This window comes from Piliocolobus tephrosceles, chromosome 10 (genome assembly GCF_002776525.5).
Source record: "Piliocolobus tephrosceles isolate RC106 chromosome 10, ASM277652v3, whole genome shotgun sequence".
In the NCBI taxonomy this organism is placed as follows: domain Eukaryota; kingdom Metazoa; phylum Chordata; class Mammalia; order Primates; family Cercopithecidae; genus Piliocolobus; species Piliocolobus tephrosceles.
The window spans coordinates 127,849,194-127,872,778 of NC_045443.1; positions in this window are offsets into that span (position 1 = coordinate 127,849,194).

The following is a 23,585-nucleotide window of genomic DNA, read 5'->3' on the forward strand; positions in this document are numbered from 1 at the left end:
GCCTCAGCTTCCCAAAGTGCTGGAATTACATGCGTGAGCCACTGCACTCAGCCCAATAAAGGATGCTTTTAAACTGTTAATCAGTGAATTAAGATAGTTGATATCACCATCTGCAGTGGTGACTTCGACCCCAACTCCTGGCTCCACACTGATGAAAATAATCCACTTGGCAGTCGGGAGGGCCGTGCAGGTGGGCAGGGTGCGGGTGGATTCTCCTCTGGAAGCAAGCCGGTGTCAAGAGCCTTCACCACGAGGAGCTTTTCCTGTAGTGGTTCTCAAAGGCTCGGGAGGCCACTGGGTCAGTCCTTTCACTTGGAGATTGCCTTCCTTTGTGACTCTGGTCAAGTCAGTACACACCTTTCTCCAGAGATTGCACGTTGTGGCTCGTTAGGGAGACTCGAATTCGGTGAACTGCCACCTCTGGCCCTGTGGGTGTTTTCTGGTGTCTTTAAAAGCCATGGTCCAGCGCGGCTTCTCACCAACTTGTTCGCTGGCAAAAGCCAACAGCGGTGAGTCAGGAGTGAGAGCAGGTGGACCACGGCTCTACAGTCCCCGCGACCGCATCTTCCTCTGAAGAAAAGGCCCAATAAAGGGTTTTAAGCAACTGTTTGGAGAACAGATTGGGAAATGAGGCTGAGGGCGGAAGTAGGGAAACCATTTAGGAGACTGTCATTGCAGGGGCCAGGCAGGACAAGGTGGAGCTTAGACCAGGTAGTGGCAGTGGCGTTTACAGACGTGGGTGGTTGAGGTGTGTGCCACTCTACAGAGGTTAACTTCAGGAAGACAATTCCGAATTCGAAATTCAGCCCCAAAATTCAATTTCTGAGTAGAGGTATAGGCACACAGTAAGATACACGAGTCTGGAGCTCAGGTTTGGGTTGGAGATATACATTTGGGCCTGTTTAACATAAAACATGTAAAGTCATGAGAATGAATGATCTCATCTCCAGGAAGGTGTTGGAGTCAGCGGAGAGGAGGAGCCAGGAATGACCTGGAGGAAATTCTGCACAGAGACTGGAAGGAAAGGGAGGCCCAGCAAGGTACCTGGCACGGGAGCAGCTGGGCAGGGGAGGAAAGACCAGGAAATTGGGGGCCTGGAGACTGAAGCAGAGGAGAGCTTCAAGGAGTAGGAAGCGAGGTGGTCACATGCAATGTCGCTGAGCTTCCATGACCCACAAGTGACTGAAACATGCAATTAGAAGGAAGACGTTCTCGCGTTTGAGAGCAGAGAAGGACAACTGTAGTTAATAACAACATGTGGCATATTTCAAAATAACTACAGGAAAGGGCTTCAGATGTTCCCACCACATAGGAATGGTACACATGGGGCCGATGGACACTCCAAGTACCCTGGCTTGATTATTACACCTTCTATGCATGTAACCGAATATCACATGGTCAGATAAATATGTACAAATATTAGGTATCAATTTTAAAAACTAAGGAAAAGCAGAAGAAAAAAGTGATCATTGAATTGGAAGTAACCAGCGTCCTGCAGAGAGCTGGACGTGACGGGCGGCAGTGGAGCCAGACCAAGAGGCTGGAGGAGCGGACAGAGGGTGTGGGTGTGAGGAGGGGAGGCTGAGCTTGCGTGGGCTGTGCTCTGGAGAGAAGCCTGGCACAGGCAGGGGCGACAGGTGATGCACAAGACAGAAGAAGGTCTATGACTCACTAGAGCAGATGAAGCAAGTCAGTGTGTCAAAGAAATGACCCACTGGAGGAGAGATTGAGTTTTCTGTAAAATGAAGGGTCAGCAGAAGGCACAGCCATGGAGTGCTGGAGGGCAGAGGTTTCCAGAAAATAGGAAGAGGACCTGGATGTTGACTGAGGGAAGGAGCATTCTCTGCATCAATGCAGGAAGAAGTGAGATGGGTGCAGATACCAGAAAAACCATAGATTTGGTGGTGGGGGGTTGAGGTGTTTCCTTTTGCAAGGAGCCGTGAGGGCCAGTGCTACAAGCACCATTCTTAGAAAGGCGCTGGGGGAAGCATCTTATCTCCATAACCACTCAAGGAAGCTTTTAGTCAACTCAGGGACCACCTGGCATTTTCTAAAGGCCACCAGGATGCATGGCTCAGGCAAGAACCACAGAGGATGTCTTCTTTCTGGACGTTATCAGCACTGGGCGGCCCAGGAGAGCTGAAGCTTTCCCTGGAATTCAGAGAGAAGGGAGAACACCATCAGGAAATGAGGCCTGGAGTGGAGGTGCAGACAAGCGCTGGCCCGTGGCAGGGACACGGTGGGGGGTGGGCGGGATTCTATGAGTAGAGTGTGCATGGCTTTCTTGCTACATCCAGCTCGGAGCATTAGGCCACCCTGGGAATGACACTGGCTGCAGCCAGAATCCACAACACAGATCACAGCTCAGGCATATGCTCCGTGGTTCCCTGGTTAAAGTCCAACACAGCCCCTTACCAGAGCCCAGGCTCCTGCAGGATCTGATCTTTGTGGTGGAGGTGACCAGCCATCCCATTGGCTCAAGTCAGAGGTTTCCTGAACTCAGGACAGGAGCCCACAGAAGCTGGAGCGCCACCCCCCACCCTGCCCCCAACCACCCCACGAGCTTCAGGCTCTCTACGCTGAGGCTCAGATGCTGGGCTTCTGGTACATTTCTGGAACGTTCCAGCCTCGGGGCTTTCACTCTTGGCCCCACCTTTGTCTAGAATACTCTGCCCAGATCTCCATGTGGTTTCCAACTCTTGTCATCCAGGCCTCAGTTCCAACGTGGCCTCCTCTAGGAAGCCTGCCAGGAATACCCCCTCTGAACAAATCCGCATCCTGCCGCCTCGCCCTGGTTTACTACTGGGAACAACTTTATCTGGGAGTTTGTTTACTTATTCAGTGTCTTTGTCTAGGAGGCACGCTCTTTGAATATTCATTCCATAAACAAATGATGTGTCAGAAGTAAGTTTGTGGCTGGTGTTGGGGCCAGGAGAAGAGGATTGGGGATGAAAGATGTAAACAAACCCCAACCACACAAACACAAGTTGTGTTTGTCCCCTGTGGCACCCCACACCTAGAGGCACGCCCACAAGTGTGACTATGTAAACTCACGCGGGGTGGCTGGGGTGGAGAGGAGGGAAGGCCTTTAAGTGTGTGCATTTCCTATTTATTCCTGGAAACCCGCCTTCTAACTGCAGGCTGCCCATTTCCCTGTTTAAGCTTCTTCCTGGCTTTTAATGCTGTTACATCTTCATTTCAGAAACTGGCTTTTTGTGATTCTGTCCCTGGACTGCGTTTTCCAACCCTCCCTCCGTCCCTTTCTTATTCTGCTCCCTCCTGCTGACAAACCCATCTCCCTGCCCCGCTAATCCTTCCATGCTCTGTGGAGTCTTGGGGTCAACTCAGTGTCATATTTGCTTTGATTCCCTCCTCTGCTCCCCAAACAACTTAGGTTCTGTGTAGCTATGATGTGGGTCCCAGACCAAAAAGTAACTTGGCTTAGGTTTTAAAAATTCTATCAATTTTTCCCCCTCTTTTAAATAGGCTTTTTAAAGAGCAGTTCACAGCGAAATTGAGCAGAACAGAGTTTTCTTATCCTCCCCGCTGCCTGACACAGGCACAGCCTCCCCCACCACCAGCATCGCCCACCAGAGGGTTCATTAGTTACACTTGATGAACCTGCAGTGACACGTCATTATCGCCCAAAGTCCATAGTTCACATGAGGGTTTACTGTCGGTGCTGTACATTCTATGAGTTTTGACAAATTTATAATGACATGTACCCACCATTACAGCATCATACAGAAGAGCTCCACTGCCCTAAAACTCCTCCATGCTCCAACCATCCCTCCCTCCCTCCCACTCACCCCTGGCACCCTCTGATCTTCTTATTGTCTCCAAAGTTTTGCCTTTTCCAGAGTGTCATCTAGCTGGAATCATTCTGCAGGTAGTCTTTCAGACTCACTTCTTTCATTTAGTCATATGCATTTAAGTTTCCTCCATGGCTTTTCACGAATCAGTTCTTCCCATTTTTTTAGCCCCTTATTGACCGTCCTCTTGTGTAACCAAGACAGCCACCGCAGCAGGTGAGAGAGGTGAAGGCACAACCTCGGAGCTTCGGACTCTGAGCCTGCAGAAGGCTTCGGGAGCCCTGGGAAACGTGCCCTTCACCCCACCCCCATAAACCCTCTCTGCATGAGGTCGGCTTCCCTAGATTCTTGTCTCCCCCCACCACCCGCCCCCTACCATTCCCATCAAGTCCCATAAAAATATCAAACAAGAAAGTAAAATCTCTCCCTGTTTTTCAAAAGCAAAACTTTAACGAATGGTCTTTGATCCACAAATGTAATTAGCATTAGAATTGGAGATGGAACGGATATTTGTCTAAAAGCATTAATTTAAATCCTGGCCCAGTTTTTTTCCTTATCAGTGCTCTAATTCTAACAGTGCCTGTGGCAGAATCAGAAATCAGAGGGAAAGAACAAGTGGGTCTTCGTGCAGCTAGAATGCCGGGGAAAATTATATGGAAAACATTTTCAGCATCCAGACACAAGAGTTGGAGTGACCCAAGGAAGGGAGTTAGGTTAGCATATTATAAACCCAAATTTGCCACCAAGACATAAATGATGGACCATTTTCACTGACCGTGGTTTATCTCCATGTTTTCTTTCTCATAATGTACAAGAAAAAGGGTAAGGAGCTAAGAACGGAAGCTTCCGGCCATTGTCCTCTGGCCACCAATCGATTTGCCTGTAAGTTTCTTTCCCTGGAATTTTAGAAGTTGTCATATGGTGCTTATAGGCAATTATTTTACAGCCAACGTTGAAGAGTTCAAAGGAGGGTTTTGGAAATGAAAGACCTTTATATTATTTAAAGTGGAAGGGACATGTAAATCTAAATTCTTCTCATCAACTGCTGTATTAGGGAACTTGGGTGGCCATCCCAAAGTGCCGTAGATCATGTGACTTAAACAGACATGTACTCTCCCTCAGTTCTGGAGGCTGGAAGTCCAAGCTCAAGGTGTCAGCAGGGCTGGTTCCTGCAGAGGCCTCTCTACTTGGCTTGCAGATGCCGCCTCCTCCCTGTATCCTCACGTGGTTGTTCCTCTGCACATGTATGTCCTAATCTCTTATGAAGACATCACTGGAATCTGATCAGGGCTCGCCCTAAAGGCCTCATTTTAAGTTAATCACCTGTTTTAAAGCCCTATATTCAAGTACAGTCACACTCTGAAGTACTGAGTATTGAGACTCTAACATATGAATCTGGGGAGAGACAAATTCAGCCCATAGCACCTGCTCTGCAAACCTTCCTGCAAGACCCCACCTCTTATCCCACCAGCAGGAGAACCAGGTCCTTCCCTGATTTAGAAGACCCCTTGGTACGCCCAACCCCAAGCCTTCCAGTGGGGAAATGCAGTCTCCACAGCCACAGAGAAGCCAGAAGCCCCCCAAAATCAGCTACCGGTGGCATCACTGCTCTCTACCACCTCGGTAACCACGCTCCCTGCAAGTTGAGTTAGGCAAGTAACTTCCGCGTGTTTGACGCTTTGTTCTCCCTTGCTCCTGAAAACCTGCGGCAAAGCTTGCCATGCACCCCGCGTCATCCTGGCGTCTCCCTCCTTTGGCAGGGGGATTAATGGTTTTTTAGAGGTTAATAACTTGTTGGTGTTTCCCCGTTCCCTTGATGGCGTTGTCATCTTCCATCTTTTTTCATTTCCTAAGGAGGAAAATAACTTCAGCAGAACAAAGGCTGGGCAACTGCGCCAAAGGCAGCCCTCAGAACCTTATCAAAGCCACAGCGGAGTGGGAATAATTACTCATTCTCAGCTGGGGGTGTCAGTAACGCCATCTGAGCACAAGGATCACTCGTTCCTTTCAACAAGGAAAATTAAAAAGAACACGCAGGAGAAATTCTGGGGAGAGGCCAGGGACACAAAGGCAGCCAAGACGGTGGCGGCCACCCTCCACTCAAGGGCTGCCCCTCGGAGGCAGTGGCCATCCTAACTCTAAATGGTGTTTTTAAAAGCCCTAGCATGAGGAAGAAGAGAAACAAAACCTTAATCTTCTTTTTTGAAATTTGAAAAAAAAAAAAATCAGATGATAAGGAAATGGGGGTGGTGAGTTGAAGGACTCTCTTTTATTTAATAATTTATTAGGCTGCTCTTCAGAAAAGTCGGCTCTGATTCCATTTTTCTATTTAAAAATCGGCGTAAACTGGTAGGAGAGGACAGCCAGGAGCTCCTTCCCGATGTCGGGCGGTCCAGCCTCCAGGCAGAAAGAAACCCAACTGGAGGGTCAGTGATGGAGACCTCAAATCAAGTCATGGCCAAAGCAAATAACGTGCCTATCAAATGCCTCTGTGACTTTAGCCTTCTCCCTGAGCGATTTCCCTCTCCAGAAGAGCATGTGATGGGGGCAAGAGCCCTAAAATTAGAGACGTGAAATGTATTCGGGAGGAAGGTTGTTAAGAGGAGGAGAGCATGTGTGCACATACGTGTATATGGGAGAGTGGCATGTACATGTTTGTGTAGGTGGGTGAGTATACACATGTGTGCATGTGTTTGCATATGTATGCGTTTGTGTGTGCATGTGAGTGTGTGCATGAGTTTGTGAGTGTGTGCCCGTGTGAGTTTGAGTGTGTGCGTGTCTGTGTGCATGACTTTGTGAGTGTGTGCATGTGTATGAGTTTGTGAGTGTGTGCATGAGTTTGTGAGTGTGTGCGTGTGTGTGCATGAGTTTGTGAGTGTGTGCATGTGTATGAGTTTGTGAGTGTGCATGTATGTGTGCATGAGTTTGTGCATGACTTTGTGAGTGTGTGCGATTATGTGCATGAGTTTGAGTGTGCACGTGTGTGTATGAGTTTGTGAGTGTGTGCATGGGTTTGTGAACATGTGTGTGAGTTAGTATGTGCATGAGTTTGTGAGTGTGTGCGTGTGTATGAGTTTGAGAGTGTGCATGAGTTTGTGAGTGTGTGCGTGCATGAGTTTTTAGTGTCTGCATGTGCGTGCATGAGTTTGTGTGTGCATGTGTGTGCATGAGTGTGTGCATGTGAGTGTGTATGTGAATACATCTACGTACACGTGTATGAGAGAGTTGTGTGTGTACAAGCATGTGTATGAGAGTGCACATGTGTGCCTATGTATGTATGTGTGCATGTGTGCATGTTGAGGAGGACAGGAGGCTCTCCCCATCTCCATCGTCATGCTGACCCATTCAACAGACTCCTCTGTGAGCTGACCCTGTCGGAGCCTCGCTGAACTGAAGGCCTTGGCGGCTGTGAAATATCCTCTGGTCTTCCTCCAGGCTGGGATAGTCTTTCTTCCTTTCACTTGGTTCACTTAGATCATGACTACATATTGTTCATGGAGGTGTGTCCTGTCTGCCCGCAGGATTCCCACTCTTTTGGGGATCAAATATATGTGATGAGTGGGCTGGAGAAGATGGCAGGAGCACTGAGACAAGAGCCAGGGGAAAAGAGTGGGGAAACGGGGCTGGGCAAGCGCCCAAGTCAGTGCTTACGAATGTCTGGAGGCAGCTTGAGCTGGCGTCATACATGCCTTGGGAAGATACTTGTAATCTCACAAGTACAAGTGTAAGTGTGTATCTAGTCTCTGCCCTTGAGAGAAAGCCAAACAGCCGACCACCAGGATAATGTGCGAGGGCCAGCTAGGTTGCGGGTGGTCCACGCTCCACACAGAAAGGGAGAAGGGGGTGCCCCTTTCAGAAGGGACCAAGTCCTCGATGAGAAGCTTTTGTCTGGATGGCACCCCTGTATCTGCGAGTGTCCACCTTACACAATGGCCACCACGCCCACCTTCTTCCTTCAAAGCTCAGCACGCCCTCCATCACACAGTGATCTGATTTGCCATAATAAAAAATATAAATACATGTTCAATAATACATAAAGAATAACAAAAATGCAGTCTCTGTATAGAGACACACAGGTAGAGGGTAGTTGATCAGGAGTAGACAGAAGGACCTCTTTTTCTTTAAACAGTCACCCTTTGTACGTGATTGAGACAAGAATTGAGTGGTGGCTACAGTAATGGACCAGACAGGCAGGGGGGAAGGAATGGGCACTCGGACAACAGCAGGTTTTGGCCTTTGTCTGCTTAGTGGGAGGAGCTGCGTGAGCCTTCATGGTCCTTCCTGGGATTTGCTTTTTGCCTGTGGGAGGGACTTAAACAGTAAGGGCCACCCTGCATAGGCAGTCTTGGGTGCTGTTTCAGAAGAGGGGCTCCCACTGAGTTCGTGAGGACTACAAAGCTCATGGGATTGCAGGCTTAGGGCCTCCGAGGGAGGATGCCTTCATTCCTGGAATAAACAAGTGCGTGGTGTTCTTCCCCCTCCCCTCCCCCAGCACACACCCACCCACTCCCCCTGGTGTGAGTCTACTTAGCTTTTCCATAATAAAAATAGTCCATGCATGGTGTGTATTCTACAAGACCGGTAGAACTGTATTCAAAATGAGTTGAGTATCAGGGGAAAACGCGCTCTCCATTGTCAAAAAGAAATGGTTGGTAGAGCTTTGATTTTTTTTTTTTTTCCTTTAAAAAAAGCAGTAGCTACTTTCAAAGTCAGGAGAGGCAATTTTTTTTTTTTAACACAAAGAAAGAAATAGCAACAGCAGGGTGTTCCCTTACTCTGTCTGTGCCCTTTAAAATTCCAGCTTCAGGATATGCTATTAATTTTCTCCTTTCTCTTCTGGATGAGGTTTCGAAAAATACCCATCCTGCTGTAAATCTCTGGGCGAATTATTTTAGGATTGTTTGCTCTTTGGGATGCGGAATGGGCAGGGATTCCTTCACCCAGAGCTCCCTGAACCATGGGCCTCGCACCCTGTTCCCACCCCAAAAGCAACTGGTGACCGCATGGCCCAAGTCCTACTGGTCCCTCAGCAGAGCAAATGAAAACCCATCAGGTCTGTCTGCCTCCATTGCCACATAATGCAGGGATGTGTCTCTGTGGTGACCCCAGGGCCAACAGTTATTGTGAGCGGGTCAAAGCACTGAATATCAATAGACGCTTTCCTGAGCCCTGCAACCCACCCTCTGCCTGGAATGTAAACTTCTGTCACACACGCTTCACCTTTGCCCCAGCCATCTTCACGGCTTCTCACTTCAAAGGGATGTTCTTCACGTGGAAAATGCTTTATGGGAAAAAAATGGTCATAGCTACACAATTATTTTAGAAACTCCGCATTGTATTTTAACAGAGGGCAGACGCCCTGGCTAAAGTCTGCAGGGCTTTCAAGATTAAGATCTAAATCCTGAGGTTTAGAAACAGGAACGTCAGAAGTACAATCGTCCCAACTACGAGTCTATTCTTTGCTCCTTGAAATGGATTAAATTAAAGGACGAGTCTCAGTTTGACAACTCACCTCACCGTTGTCAAACAAAGGTAACACAGTCCCAGTGCTAATGAAGCAGGTTTTTTTTTTTTTGAAAGTGGAATTACACTGATGATTATTTCATAGCTCTTGGAGCCTTCAAACAACAGCTACTTTGAAACATCGGCTGTGCCAGGCAAGAAGTCTGTTGACCTCACGGTACCCGGATTTCGTTTCTGAATTCTCATCACAGCGCTGTCCTTGGCCAAATACAATATGAGGATGTTACATGTTGGCCCGGCAGGGAGGGGCACAGAAGACGGGAGCTCTGAGAGCCGGCCAAGGTCCAGGCACAGAGAAAGCAGGTGGTGTGGAAGGAGAGGGCAGGAGATCAGCCATCCTATGGGCTCGACACCACTCCCAGCATTGCTTGAAGTTCAAGCACATCATCAAAGCATTTGGGAAAACGTCAGTACAACGGGAGGGTGACCTGGGAGCACACCTCGCAACACGGGACCCCATGACTCGAAGGACCCACTTGCGGTGACACGGGAGTCCCCACGACTTGAAGGACCCATTGCTACCTAAAAGGAAAAACCAGAGGGCAGCCTCCGAAGGGAATATTTGGTCTTGTTCTCTTGGCACAGTGTGCATTTCTACAAAAATAACATGAAAACGACTCTCCAGTTGTGAGAAGTGGCTCTTTGCGAAACGTTCCCCATTTGCACTCACCGTTTCGTGTGGACATGATCAGTCATTCTCCGTTAATCAGACAGCACATGGGAAGGTGCTTAATTTCCATTTTCAAATGTCCATATATGCAGTGGAGGGCTTTAAAAGGTGAACCTTGTCACCTGAATAAAATTGTTTTATCTTTTGGAAAGGGATCCTTATAAATACATCCCAGGAGTAAAACTGCACAAAACCTGACTTTGGCAATTACATCCATCTTCTTTCCTGACTACTGTTATAATGTTTACTTTGGTTTGCTTGGAACAAAAAGAGATGGAATAGAGGACAGTCAGGGCTAAGAATACCACAGCAGCCAGACATGTGTCTGAATGGCCATCCCTGTGCCTTCCATTGGCTGGCTTTTCCTGGTCCGCAAACCTGTGAAGACTGGCTCTGTGTGTTTCACACTCTGACTCCCCAAAAGAGAGAAGCAGGTTGGCTCCCTGCATTCTCCCAGCATAGCAAAACCCGACTGGGCAACGCCAATCCCACCACTGCCTGCTGACCAGTTCCCATCTTGGTGCTGATCCCAGATCTAAACAAGCCTGGGCAGGACACTGAAGGACAGAATTGATCTCTGATCCTTTACAAGGCCTCACTTGACCCTGAATCTCCCTCTGGGTTTGCCTTGGTCCTTCTGGTGCCTTGTGTGTGCATGGGAGGCCCCAGGCACCTGGGTGACAGTGTGGAACTTGCCTGGAAGAAAAGGACCACAGGGAAGAGGGCACTCGCCTCCCTTCCATGCCAGCTCCATGAAAGCCAGTGTACCAAAACACCAGGGGCTGCGTCCAGGTCCTGCTGCTCACCGCACAGAAAGTCAATCACTGAGATGATGAGTATTGCCAGGGAAGAAGGCTTTAATCGGGTGCTGCAGCCAAGATGGTAGATGAGTCTCAAGTCCATCTTCCTGATCAACTAATACTACGGGTTTATGTAGCAGGGAAGAAATGAATCAATGTGCAAGAAAACAGGAACCTGGGAGGGGCAAGGAAGCAATCATGATGAATGAGGGGTCCTGCATCTCATTTTCTGGACACAATGATCTGGTGAGTTTCAGTTCTTTGATATGTTTTTTTCAGGGCCTGAAGCTCTTTCCTGAGGAAGGAACTCAGATAAAGTGAATGTAAGGTTCAAGCTTGAAGACCAGAAGGGTCACTTTCTATGTTTATTGATGGGCCTACTGGGTCACCCATTGTGTCCTGTATTCCCATCTTCACCATTTCCTTCTCTCTGCTTTCTGTTCTACCTGGCTTCAGTCCCCACTAAAATTGCTTGATATAATCAAGGACCTCCATTTCCAAATCCAAGGGACGTCTCGGTCTCATAGGTTCTCAGAGCATTTCCCACAATCCCCACACCCTCTGGCAAACCCTCCTGGCACCTGCCACGCTGCTGTTCTCACACTGCGACTTCCTCTTTTATTATCTTCATCCCTTCTCAACTCTAAACCTTACAGCTCCCAGGTCTTGTCCTGTCTCATCTCTCTTCTCAGTCTATCCCATCCCCACCTGGCAATGGCATGGTTATTCACTCTCATAATTGTCCCATAAAAATAGAGCCAAAAATAAAACTGAAAACTCATGACAAAAACCTACAACAAAATTGATGACAAGGCATCTCCCAGGAACCTCAAGATACAAATGGGAAATACACATGTGAGGAGGGGGCAAACCACCTGAAGTCAGCATACCTGTGTGGAAACATCCCCTGTCAGGAGCAAGCAGAGAGCAGTGGCACCTGTCAGGTCCGAGCATCTCAGCAGAACCAGCAGGTGTTTACTGGTGAGCCTGGAGCACTGGCCAGGTGAGAACAGGAGCTGAAGCTGGGAGAGGCTTTGCTCCAAGAGTTGGAGAGTCAAGGGGCCCAAGCAAGTTCAGAAGGGACAAGGATACTGAGCCCCATGGACTCTCAAACTCACCAGTCAGAACTTCCTGCCAGGACAAAGCTTTGCACTGGGAATCTAAACTGGGGATAGGACACAAAGATAGGTAAAAGCATATTGTAAAACAAGAGATAAGAAATCTCAGAAATAGGCTGCCATGTTTTTAAGCATAACATGAAAAAATAGAAGAGGGAAGTTGTATTAGTATGTTTTCACATTGCCATAAAGAACTGCCCTAGACTGGGTAATTTATAAAGGAAAGAGGTTTAATTGGCTCACAGTTCTGCATGGCTGGGGATGCCTCAGGAAACTTAGAATCATGATATAAGGTGAAGGGGAAGCAAAGTACTTTCTTCACAAGGTGACAAGAAGGATAAATGTTGAGCAAAGGGGAAAGAGCCCCTAATAAAACCATTAGATCTCATGAGAACTCACTATCATGAGAACAGCGTGAAGGAATCTGCCCCTATGATTTGATCACCTTCACCTGGTCTCTCCCTTGACACAGGAATGATGGGGATTATAATTCAAGATGAGATTTTGGTGGGGACACAAGGCCTAACTATATCAGAGGTCTGTAATGTGGACCCCAGAAGATGAGCTTGGAAACATGCCTCCTTATCCAATCCTAAAAAAGCAAACTCCATGTGAGATGAATGACAGAAGTAACTGAGATATAAACTCATACACAATTCACATAGAATAAGCTAGAAGCAGAAAAGCATACCTACAGAGAGGGAGGTCACACCAGAAAGACATATGCATCAATCCGAAGAAAATGTTGTTCTTTTTTTTTTTTTTTAAAGATGCAAGATGAAAAAAATATAACTCAGAATTAGTAAAAGTCAGAAATGAGATGATATAATGCAGGAAAGAATTATAAATAAAAGACACTTTTATTTCAGTAATGAAAAGTAAACTAAAGGAGAAACAAGGGTGAATAAACACAACAGAATCTCTTAATAGATACAGAACTTGAAAAGGAGGACATTTTTGAAAACTAAAAATAAGTGAATAAGTGTGAAAAAGATTTTAGAGAAGCAAATTTAGAAGATAAAGCAACGCAGATTCGATAAACCTAAAATCTAAGTCTCTGAAGAAGAAAATCCAAGCAAGGGAAAAGCATAAACACTAACATTCAATAAAAACTTTTCTGAGATAAAAAAAAAAAAAGAGATTTCTGTATTAACAGGGTACATCACATACCTAAATAATTTGACCCCAAAGAACTAACAATGAGAAATAGTCAATAAAAGTACTGATTTTTTAAAGAAGGATAAAATGTTTCAAGAATAAAATCAAAATTATGATGTCACTTAACAAAGAAAATTAAGTTGTCATAAAATTGTCAATGCCAGCATTTCTAGTTCATAAAAAGAAAATGTTGCCCAGAGATTTTATACCCAGTGCAACTGACATTTGAGAATAAAGATTGCCGTCAACTGTTATCACCTGTGAGAATTCAGGCAGTATTGCTCTCAAGAGTCCTACCTGAGAATCTATCATAGAATGAGCTTAGACAACCAAAATGACCAGAGAGCTTAGACAACCAAAATGACCATAAGAACTGGTGGTGTGCTCTAAACATGTGGTTATTTGTAGATAAGGCTAATTCGGTGCCATAGTAAGGAAAGTTTGGTGTGGAATCACTGTGTGCCCTTACCAGGGGAATAGAGGAAGACTACCTGCAAAAGGAAAGCTGGTGGGGAAACATCTGCATATGGTTTGTTTTGGTTTGGTTTCTTACTATTTTCAGTGGAAGTAGTATTGGTATGGTTATTCAGTGACAGCTATGTGTGTGGTGGTGGAAGGGAGCAAATGAGTAATTATATGAAGCTACTTTATCTAGGAGTCTATTAAGCTCTGTGGTCTTGAGAACTAGGATTGCTAGCATGGAAGACCACCCAAACCAGAATAAAACAGAAAATATCAAGTTGAAAAACTTGTAGGGCCCAGGTGAAACTGGAAGGAACAGTATGAACCTGGGAGACTTTTTTTGTTATAGCTTTAGATATGGAAACATATATTGTTTAGCTCTGTCCCCTGAAAAGGCGTAGAATTCACAAAAGACAAACAGACATGGGCAATGCCAGCCTCCATACTGTGATCTTGAAATCCGTTCCCCAACTAAAATGAGCAAACAAAGACAAATAAACAAAATGAGACTTTACTGACAAATGGCTGATCCTAGGTCTGAGTGAAGAGATATAGGAGATCTATCTATCTATCTATCTATCTATCTATCTATCTATCTATCTATCTATCTATCATCTATGATATGTAATAGATATAGGATAAGCCTGGAGCCTCCTGTCATGCCATACAATTGTGATGTTATCAAAAACTTCCAGAGTAAGAAGAGGCTCTCTAGAGCCAATGGAAAGAGGCTCCCATTGCCCAAAGGTGAGAAGATCAGATCAAGAAAAATGCTACGGTTTGGATGTTTGTCCCCTCCAAATCTTCTCTTGAAGTGTAATTCCCGACGTTGGAGGTGAGGTGTGGAAGGAGATGTTTCGTTTGTGGGGAAAGATACCTCATGAATGTCTTGGTGCCATCCCCTTGGTGATGAGCGAGTTCTCACTCCATTAGTTCACAAAAGATCCATTTGTTTAAAAGAACCTGGTGGCTAGGCACAGTGGCTCATGCCTGTAATCCTAACTCTCTGAGAGGCCAAGGCAGAAGGATCACTGGAACTCAGGAGTTCATGTCCAGCCTGGACAATATAGTGAGACCCCCATCTCTACAAAAAATATAATTAGCTGGGCATGGTGGCACATGCCTATAGTCCCAGCTATTTGGGTGGCCAAGGTGGGAGAATCACCTGAGCCCAGGAGTTGAAGGCTGCACTGAGCCATAATCATGCCACTGTACTCCAGCCTGGGCAACAGAGTGAGGCTCTGTCTCAAACAAAAATATAAAAGATCCTGGCACCTCCCCTCCCCTTGCTCTTTCTGTCTCACCCTGTGACACACCTACTCTTCCTTCACCTTCCACCATGATTGAAGGTCCCTGTGGCCCTCACCAGAAGCAGATGCCAGCACCATGCTTCCTGTATAGTCTACAGAACCATGAGCCAAATAAACTTCTCTCTCTCTCTTTCTCTTTTTTTTTTTTTTTTTTTGTAGATTACAGTCTCAGGTATTCCTTTATATCGATGTAAGAACAGACTGCTACAAACAACAACAGCAATAAGTGAAAACACATGGAACATGTTAAACCCACAAGCTCATTATGTTGCTACAAAAATAGAATTGATGGCCTTTGAATGTTAAACTCATTCATTATTTCAAGAATTGGTAACTAAAGAGAAATAACTGTAGTATATGAACTGTCCAATATGAGCTGTATCACTATAAAATCAAATAAAAGATTAAAGAAATGGTCTTTTTATGAAATTATTCCAGCTAGTAAGGAACATATGGTAGAATTACAGTGTTGTTTCACTACTTCTAGGAAGATCATGGTTCTAAGCACTGAGGACCCACAACTGCTAACATCATAAAAAGGGAGACAATGGATCACCATGTGCTTCCTGGTGGGTAAACACCACAGCACCTATGAAACTGCCCCACCAAATCTGATCGAGTCTATCAGTCCAACTCCCAGTTTACAGGGAAGATGAAGAACAGAGGAACATGTTAAACTACACCACGGGGACGCTTTCAGTAAAATCCTGACCACGGGAACTCAGCATGTCAAACAGCCTGGCATCTTCAACAAATAAATTATGCATAAAAGAAAAAAGAGACAAAAGCAGTGTCAATGAAAAGAGACTTACGAGACATGTTAAAGTGGACAGAACCAAACTACAGTGCTTAGAATGCATACTTGAGGGATGAAACTCTAAAGGAAAACCAGGGATTGATTACCAAGAAATAAGAGTGGCGGTGAGTTCCAAAGTGGAGTGCAGGGTGGTGCCTGGAACAGCATCTGGGAGTGGGGAGCAGGGAGGGGCTGACAACGTCCTAATTCTTGACTTGGATGGCAGCTATGAAGGTTTTGGTTATATTATTTCACTAGGCAGTATACTTTCTTAATATGCAATTTTCTGCATCTGTACTATACTATATACTATACTATATACTGTCCTATATATAATAAAGAGTATCAAAATATATGTTACAAAGAAAAATCCACACAAGTGAACTCATTTACATTTTTTCCACAAACTTTAGAGCTGTGCTTTTTTAAAAAGTCCATGATTCCCTATTGTGTATCATTAGATGATGCCCTTGGAATGAATGTAAAAATGGACAACTTTGCAAGTGAGGATGGTAAAAAAGAAATCTATGTAATGTACAATGAATAGAGCTGTAAATTTCGAAGTGAGGAAAGGTAAGAGGGGTGTGTGTGCATGCATGCATATGTATGTGGGATGTGTGTGCATGTAAGCATGTGCATATATGTGTATGTGTGGTGTGTTCATGTGTGAATGCGTATGTGAACATGCATGTCTGCTAGTGAGTGTGCACATGTGTATGTATGCATGTGTGTAATAATTCCAGCTAAAGCCCACACAGCAGGAGGGAACAATTAACCACTGTGCTACACGTATTTCCAGCCTCTCAAGACTATTTATTTCTTTAAGGTGTTTTGTCTTGATCACATGAGCATATATGATGAGCCCAGTTTCCTGGTGCACAGGGAAAGAACCGCTAATATCAAACACAAATGTAAAATTTACGCAGCTTCATGTACCAAAAGAAGAACCTTTTATTTAAATCAATATATAAACAGCTTTGGGAATAGTAGTATAACTGGAAACACAATCTGTGGATGTAAATAAATGAGGCTGAACAAATGCTGTGAATGTTAACTGGGGCATTTCCAGTACTATCTATGGGACCTTAGGCAAGTTGTTCCCTCGTCTTGGCTGTAAAATGGGAAGATATGAGTACCAACCTTGAAAGATTTTGTTTTGCTTTTGTGGGGACAGCATCTTGTTCTGTTGCCCAGGCTGGAGTGCAGTGGTGTGATCTCAGCTCACTGCAGCCTCCACCTCCCAGGCTCAAGAAATCCTCCCACCTCAGCTTCCCAAGTAGCTGCGACTGCAGGTGTGACCCACCATGCCTGGCTAATTTTTAAATTTTTATTTTTGTAGAGACAAGGTTTCACTACGTTGCCCAAGTTTATCTCAAACTCCTGGGCTTAAGTTGTCCTCTTGCCTTGAAAGGTTATTTTGAAGATTAAATAAGATGACACCTTTGGAAATCACTGGAGAGTCTGATGCGTGTTTCCAAAACAAAATATAAGCTGGAGAGTGAAGAAATTGCCACTGGGAGTAGAGTAGGAGTTGCTGCCATAGTTCAGACAGAGGAAGACCCAGCTCTGAGAGCTCAAAGAGATGGGACCAGACAACCGGTTATGGAAGGGTAGGAATGGCAGGTGGAAGGATGTCATTGACATGGAGAGTGACACCAGGGCCAGAGTCAGGTGTGTGTGAGGGCGCCACAGTGAGTTTAATTTTAGATACGCTTCATCGCTGCTGCTTGAAGGTGAGTAGGCAGCGTGTCAGGGAGTCCTTAGGAAACGAGCCACCAGCTCAGGGGACAGGTCCGGGGGAGCAGCAGAGTTAGAGCTCAGAGTGTGGTAAGAGCCATGGGAGAGGATGTCTGTCAAGGAAGAAGGGGCTGACCCAGAAGGGGACTCAGGGCAACAACCTCTGGGTCAGTAGGAAGCAGAGAAGGGAGGAGTCCTCCATGCACAGAAATCCAGGAAGGAGGAATTTCTGGAGGAGAGTGGGCAACAGTGTGACACATTGCTAGGACATGGAACAGGACAGGAGGGGCAGTTGGCCCAGCCGTTTGAGCATGGACAGTCCGAGGTGACCTTTCAGACATCAGTTCCATTGGAGAATGCTGGGGATTCGAGACACAGACTGCTGCAGGTTTGCAGGGCGGGGTGGGGGAAAGGGTGCTTGGGCCGCCCTGGCTGGAGGGGAGTCATAGCTTGAGAAAGCCTGGAGGGAAGGGCAGTGAAGGGGGTGGGGGGCACATTCAGCTCCTACAGAGAAGCTCTGGCTGCAAGAATTAAGAGGAAGGAATGAGTACCAAGCGTCCAGTAGAGGGGACTGTTTGGGAAGGAAGAAGGATTTTGTTCCAAAGAAGAGATGGGGATCACTGTGGATTTGTTTACAACCAGAGAGTGGGGATATTGGGCGTATTTTGGCTTATGTTCCCTACTTTTTGTTGTGGAAGAGAGAGCAGAAATCTTGGATTTAGTGGGTGGGAAATTTGTACAAATCCAGAGCAGCCACCCAGAAACATACAGAGAAGTTTTGCTGTGTGAATTCATCTTCAGGATAAGCCACGTGTGTTCTTGCTTAGAAGATGAGGATGGATATTATGGCCCTGGGGGCCTTTCACCTCCAGATTTGGGAAAATGCCTTTTAAGAACTCTTTGGAGAAAACAGGCTTAAAGAAAATGGGCTGGCATCGTGAGGGCTTCTCGCCCTAGGGGCGCTCGGTACTTTCTAGACATAACTACAAATTCCACCTCTGAAAATATGCCAGCACTGAACTCAGGGAAAGGAAAAGGCATTTGTTGACAGAGCTGATTGTTAGACACTTTAATTTGGAAAATATTTTGGAGTAGGGATTTCCTTTCAGGTCCCCTAAGAGGTAATAGAAACAGATCTGAAACATCTTCCCCTGTGTTCTGGAACAAGGCTAAAATGCTTTCATCATTAATTGGATTGTGGTTGGGTTAACGAAGAATGCCTTGCAGTTTCTCTCTCTCTCTGTGTGTGTGTGTGTTATGTGTGTGCGTGCACACATGTACTTCTTTCTCTCTTCTCTCTCTCTGGAAAAAGCATATGGCCCGACTTTATTATTCATTAAACATTTTGCCTCATCCATTAACTTTGCTCATAAAACGTTTTTAAGATTCTGACATGAGAAGGACACACACATTTCTGCACAGCCTCCCTGCCCGCCCAGGTTTCGTGGTCCGGGGATCCCGGCTTCCTTTCTGTGAAGCCTGTTTGCAATGCTCTTCCTTCTTTTAACCCTGTGTGTGTCTTTGCAACTAGAAAAGGGTGCGGCATTCCAACCTGATTTCAGCTCAGCTGCAGATTTCAGTGTCTAACAGCTCTTGGGAGGACACGAAGCAGACTCAGTGTTTCTACAAAAAGAAGAGAGGGTAAGAAATTGGACCGACGAGGAAGAGAAAGGGCCGCTGAGCCACACGGAGGAGGAAGGTGAGAACAGCAACTGGTAATTTTGCAGAGAGAAAGCTCCCTGGCCTTGACACTTCACCACTGAAAGGCAAGTGGGTTTTATGCTGGAGACACTCACTGCCTTCCTGGAAAATCTCAACAGGGCAGGTGATGGGGGTGGTGGAAACACAGTTCTGATGGAGACGGGCTTTCAGCTCCGAGCACCAAGCAGAAATGCCTGTGCAGACGGGTGACAGCCAGCTGTGAAAACATCTCGCTGATGAAAATCAGTCTCTGGAGGAACCCCGAAGGTCAAGGCTCCATTTTGCAGGTCGCATTTGTAGCAAAACGGAACTGTTAGGAACTCAGGATTCTCTTCTGTGCCTCTAGTCTGGCCTGATTTCGTGTTTCCTCTGCACTAAACCTTTCTCTCCATACAGATCATGTTTTGTAGTGGACACAGAGAGTGGCTAGAAAGGAGAAGTGAAAAATCCAGGAGCTCTTGTATAAAAACATGGGATCACATAAGGGAATTTAGATGGTTTAGCTTCTTTTTCTCAAAGAGGAGAGAAAGCGGCTTTCAGTCGCTTCACATTCAGTCTGTTTGGAGGAGTTGTTGACACTTCCGGAGATTACCTGGCCTCATCCCACCTGGGTGATTGGGACGTTCTCAGGTCCGTATTTCCAGAGGAGTCTGACCAGTAGAATCAGTGGATTCTCACTTCTTTCCTAGATTCCAGAAGGAGCCTGATTTCCTAGTGAGGGGGGTTTGTGGTTTCAGCTGAGTTTTCCAGTGAACCTGGCATTAACCCACTACAGACATGGTGGGTACCATGGCACGGGAGAAAGACCACCTCGCAATCCTTGATGCCCTCCCCTCCTCCTGGATGAAGAGACAGAAGGTTTTCCTCCAAAGGTCAGGGTTAGATGATACACAGGGGCCTTGGGATGGATCCCCTGGGAGAGGAGAACACTCAGCACTTATTCCCGGAAGACACACCATGCCCGATGGATATTTTCACCAACTCCTGGTAACCATGGATGATACAACAGCATTTATTTCATTAATTAAACCATAAACAAACTCCACTCTTCCCATAAGCCGCAGATGGATGGCGCTGCCTCTGGAGCAGTCTCCAAGGGCATCTGGGGAACCGAATCATTTCTCCCATTTCTTTCTCAACAGTCCAAGAATCCTCCAACACTTCCATTAGTACCTGGATGCCAATCTCTCTCACCTGGTACTCAAGGGCTGCCTCCTACCATTCTCCTCTCTCTCTCACCCAGCTTTCCCTTTTTGCTCCATCTTTCCTGTCAGCCTTCGGATGTGCTCTTATGCAATCTTTTAAAAAAGTAAAAATGATAGGACCTAATTAAACAGCTTCTGCACAGCAAAATAAACTACCAACAGAGTAAACAGGCAACCTACAGAATGGGAGAGAATATTTGCAAACAATGCATCCGATGAAGGTCTAATATCAAGAATCCATGGAAACAAACAAATTTACAAGCAAAAACAACCCCATTAAAAGGTGGGTAAAGGACATGAAAAGACACATTTTTTATTCTTTGACATACTGTTAACAGGAGGAAAAGACAAGAAACAGACTGAGATAAAATATTTGCAAAATACATATCTGATAAAGGACTTGTGTCCAAAATAGACAAAGAACTTTTAAAACTCAACTCAAACTCAAAAGTAAGCCACCCTATTAAAAAACAGGCAAAAGATGTGGACAGATACCTCACCAAAGTGAATATACAAATGAGGAATAAACATTTTTAAAAGTCTTATCAGCAGACATCATTAGGGAATTGCAAAATAAAATGACATACCACTATACGTCTATTAGAATGTTTAAAAATCCCCAAACCTGGCAATATTAAATACTGGGGAGGATGCAGAGGAGTGCAAACCCTCATTCATTACTGATAAGAATGCAACATAAGTCAGCCACTTAGAAGACAGTTTGGCAGTTTTTTTTTGTTGTTGTTGTTTTTTGTTTTTTTAAAGCATAGTCTTATCATACAATCAAGTGATTTTGCTCCTAAATACTGATGCGGTTGAGTTTAAAACTTAAGTCCATTCAAATTCCTGGACATAAATGTTTATGGGGAAGCTTTATAATCACCCAAAACTGGAAGTAATTCATACACCTTTTAATATGTGAATGGGTAAACAAACTATGGCAAATTCATACAATGGCATATTGTTCAGCAATCAAAAGAAGTGAGCTATCAAGACATGAAAATATATGGAAGAAACTTAAAGGTACATAGCTAAGTAAAAAAAAAATCCCAGTCTCAAAAGGCTGTATATTTATATGCTGTATTATTCCCATTATATTGCATGCTGGAAAATGGTGAATCTGTAGAGGTAGAAAAAAGATCAGTGGTTGTCAGGGGCTTGGGGGTTGGATGGCAGGTGGTGGCAAGGAATAAATGAAGTACAGGAATGTTCAGGGTAATGAAACTGTTCTGTATGATATTGTAATATGGGATGCATGACATCTTGCATTTGCCAAAACACATAATGCTATGCAACACAGAAAATGAACCTTACAGTAAGAAAAATTTTAAAAAGTTACTGAAGAGGTCAGGTGATCCTAGTAAAGACTAGTAGACCATGACGAGAAAATCTAACTGTGTTATACATATATGGAACAACCTCACTGAAGAGGGTGTGGAAAAGGTGCTAGCCTATGTAACCTTAGAAATAAATGGAATTTGTAAGACTAAAGGCAAAACTAACTACAAAGAAGCACTTTATTCTTGTTGGCAGAATTGTTTCCTATTGAAGGTATAGGCTAATAATTCTGATACCACTATACATGTATACTTTGAATTGAACAATGAAGTAAATGGCCTATGGTGGGAGCCAGGCTTCTCGTTGTTGGAACTGGAGGATACAGACAAGCAGAGGGGAAAGGCTAGAGTGATCCATGTGGTCAGAGAGCTTCCAATGTCCAAATATGGAACAATTTGAGCAAGAAAATAGTGTTGGATTAAAACTCAAAGTATAAAACAAATATCCATGATATTTGTTCATAAATATAAATATTTGAGAAAAACTAGTAAATAGAGGAGAAGAGACAAATCTGTGCAGAATTGCACATCAATTGTGTAGACACTCCACTAGTGAGGGGAAGCTTAACTTCCTGTTCCCTAAATGTGGGGGGATCATATTAACATCCATCCCAAGACAGTAGGGACAGAGGGAACACATTTGACAATGGAGAAACCTGACAAATGCTACTTTAGACAGATGATCAATGTCAACATCAGCAGGCATTTATCATGTTCATATTATATATCCTTGATACAATGTGATGGAAATGGCATTTTACCTCTGTGATCGTCCTCCTCACAACCCATAACTCTTGTCTTACCATGAGGAAAACTTTAGACAAATTCCAGTAGAGGGAAATTCTGCAACATACCAGACTAACATTTCTCAGAACTGTCAATGTCATCAAATGTTAAGGAAGGTCTGAGAAACTATTGAACAGAAACTTTTCAAAAGAAACATACTCATGGCCAATAAGCATATGAAAAACTCCACATCACTAGTCATTAGAGAAATGCAAATTAAAACTACAATGAGATACCATCTAACTCCAGTCAGAATGGCTTTTACTAAGAAATCAAAAAATAACAGATGCTCGTGAGGTTGCGGAGAAGAGGGAACACTTACCCACTGCTGGTGGGAATGCAAGTTAGTTTAGCCACCGTGGAAAGCAGGGTGGCGATTTCTTAAAGAACTTAATACCGAATTACCATTTGACTCAGTAATCTTATTAGTGGGTGTATCCCCAAGCAATATAGATTGTTCTACCGTAAAGACACATGCACACATATGTTCATTACAGCACCATTCACAATAGCAAAGACATGGAATCAACCTGAATGCCACCGATGATAGACTGGATAAAGAAAATGCAGTACAACTGCTGAGAGGATGAGTGCCCTGACATCTGAGAAATCACCACTGAAGAATCCATTCATGTAACTGAAAACCACCTATACCCCAAAACGATAAAAAAAGAAACAGCCTAAAAAATAAGAAAAACAAAGTGGAAAGAAAAGAAAGTGTGGTACAAATACACCATGGAATACTACGCAGCCAGAAAAATAACAAGATCATGTCCTCTGCAGCAACATGGATGGAGCTGGAGGCTGTTATCCTAAGCAAACTAACACAGGAACAGAACACCAAATACTGTATGTTCTCACTTGTAAGTGGGAGCTAAACGTTGAATACATATGGATGTAAAGAAGACACCAGCAGACTCTGGGTGGAGGGAAGGAGGATGGCGAGAAAGAGAAAAAAGCCTGTGAGATGCTGTGCTTATAACCTGGGTGATGAAATAATCTGTCCACCAAACCCCCGTGACACACAATGTACCTATGTAACAAACCTGCACATGTACCCCTGAACCTAAAATAAAAGTAACAAAAATTAAAATAAAAATCACACCTTCTTGGACCTCGCTCTCCTCTCCAGCTTCTGCCCCACTTCCACTTCCCCGCTCAGGAAAGCTC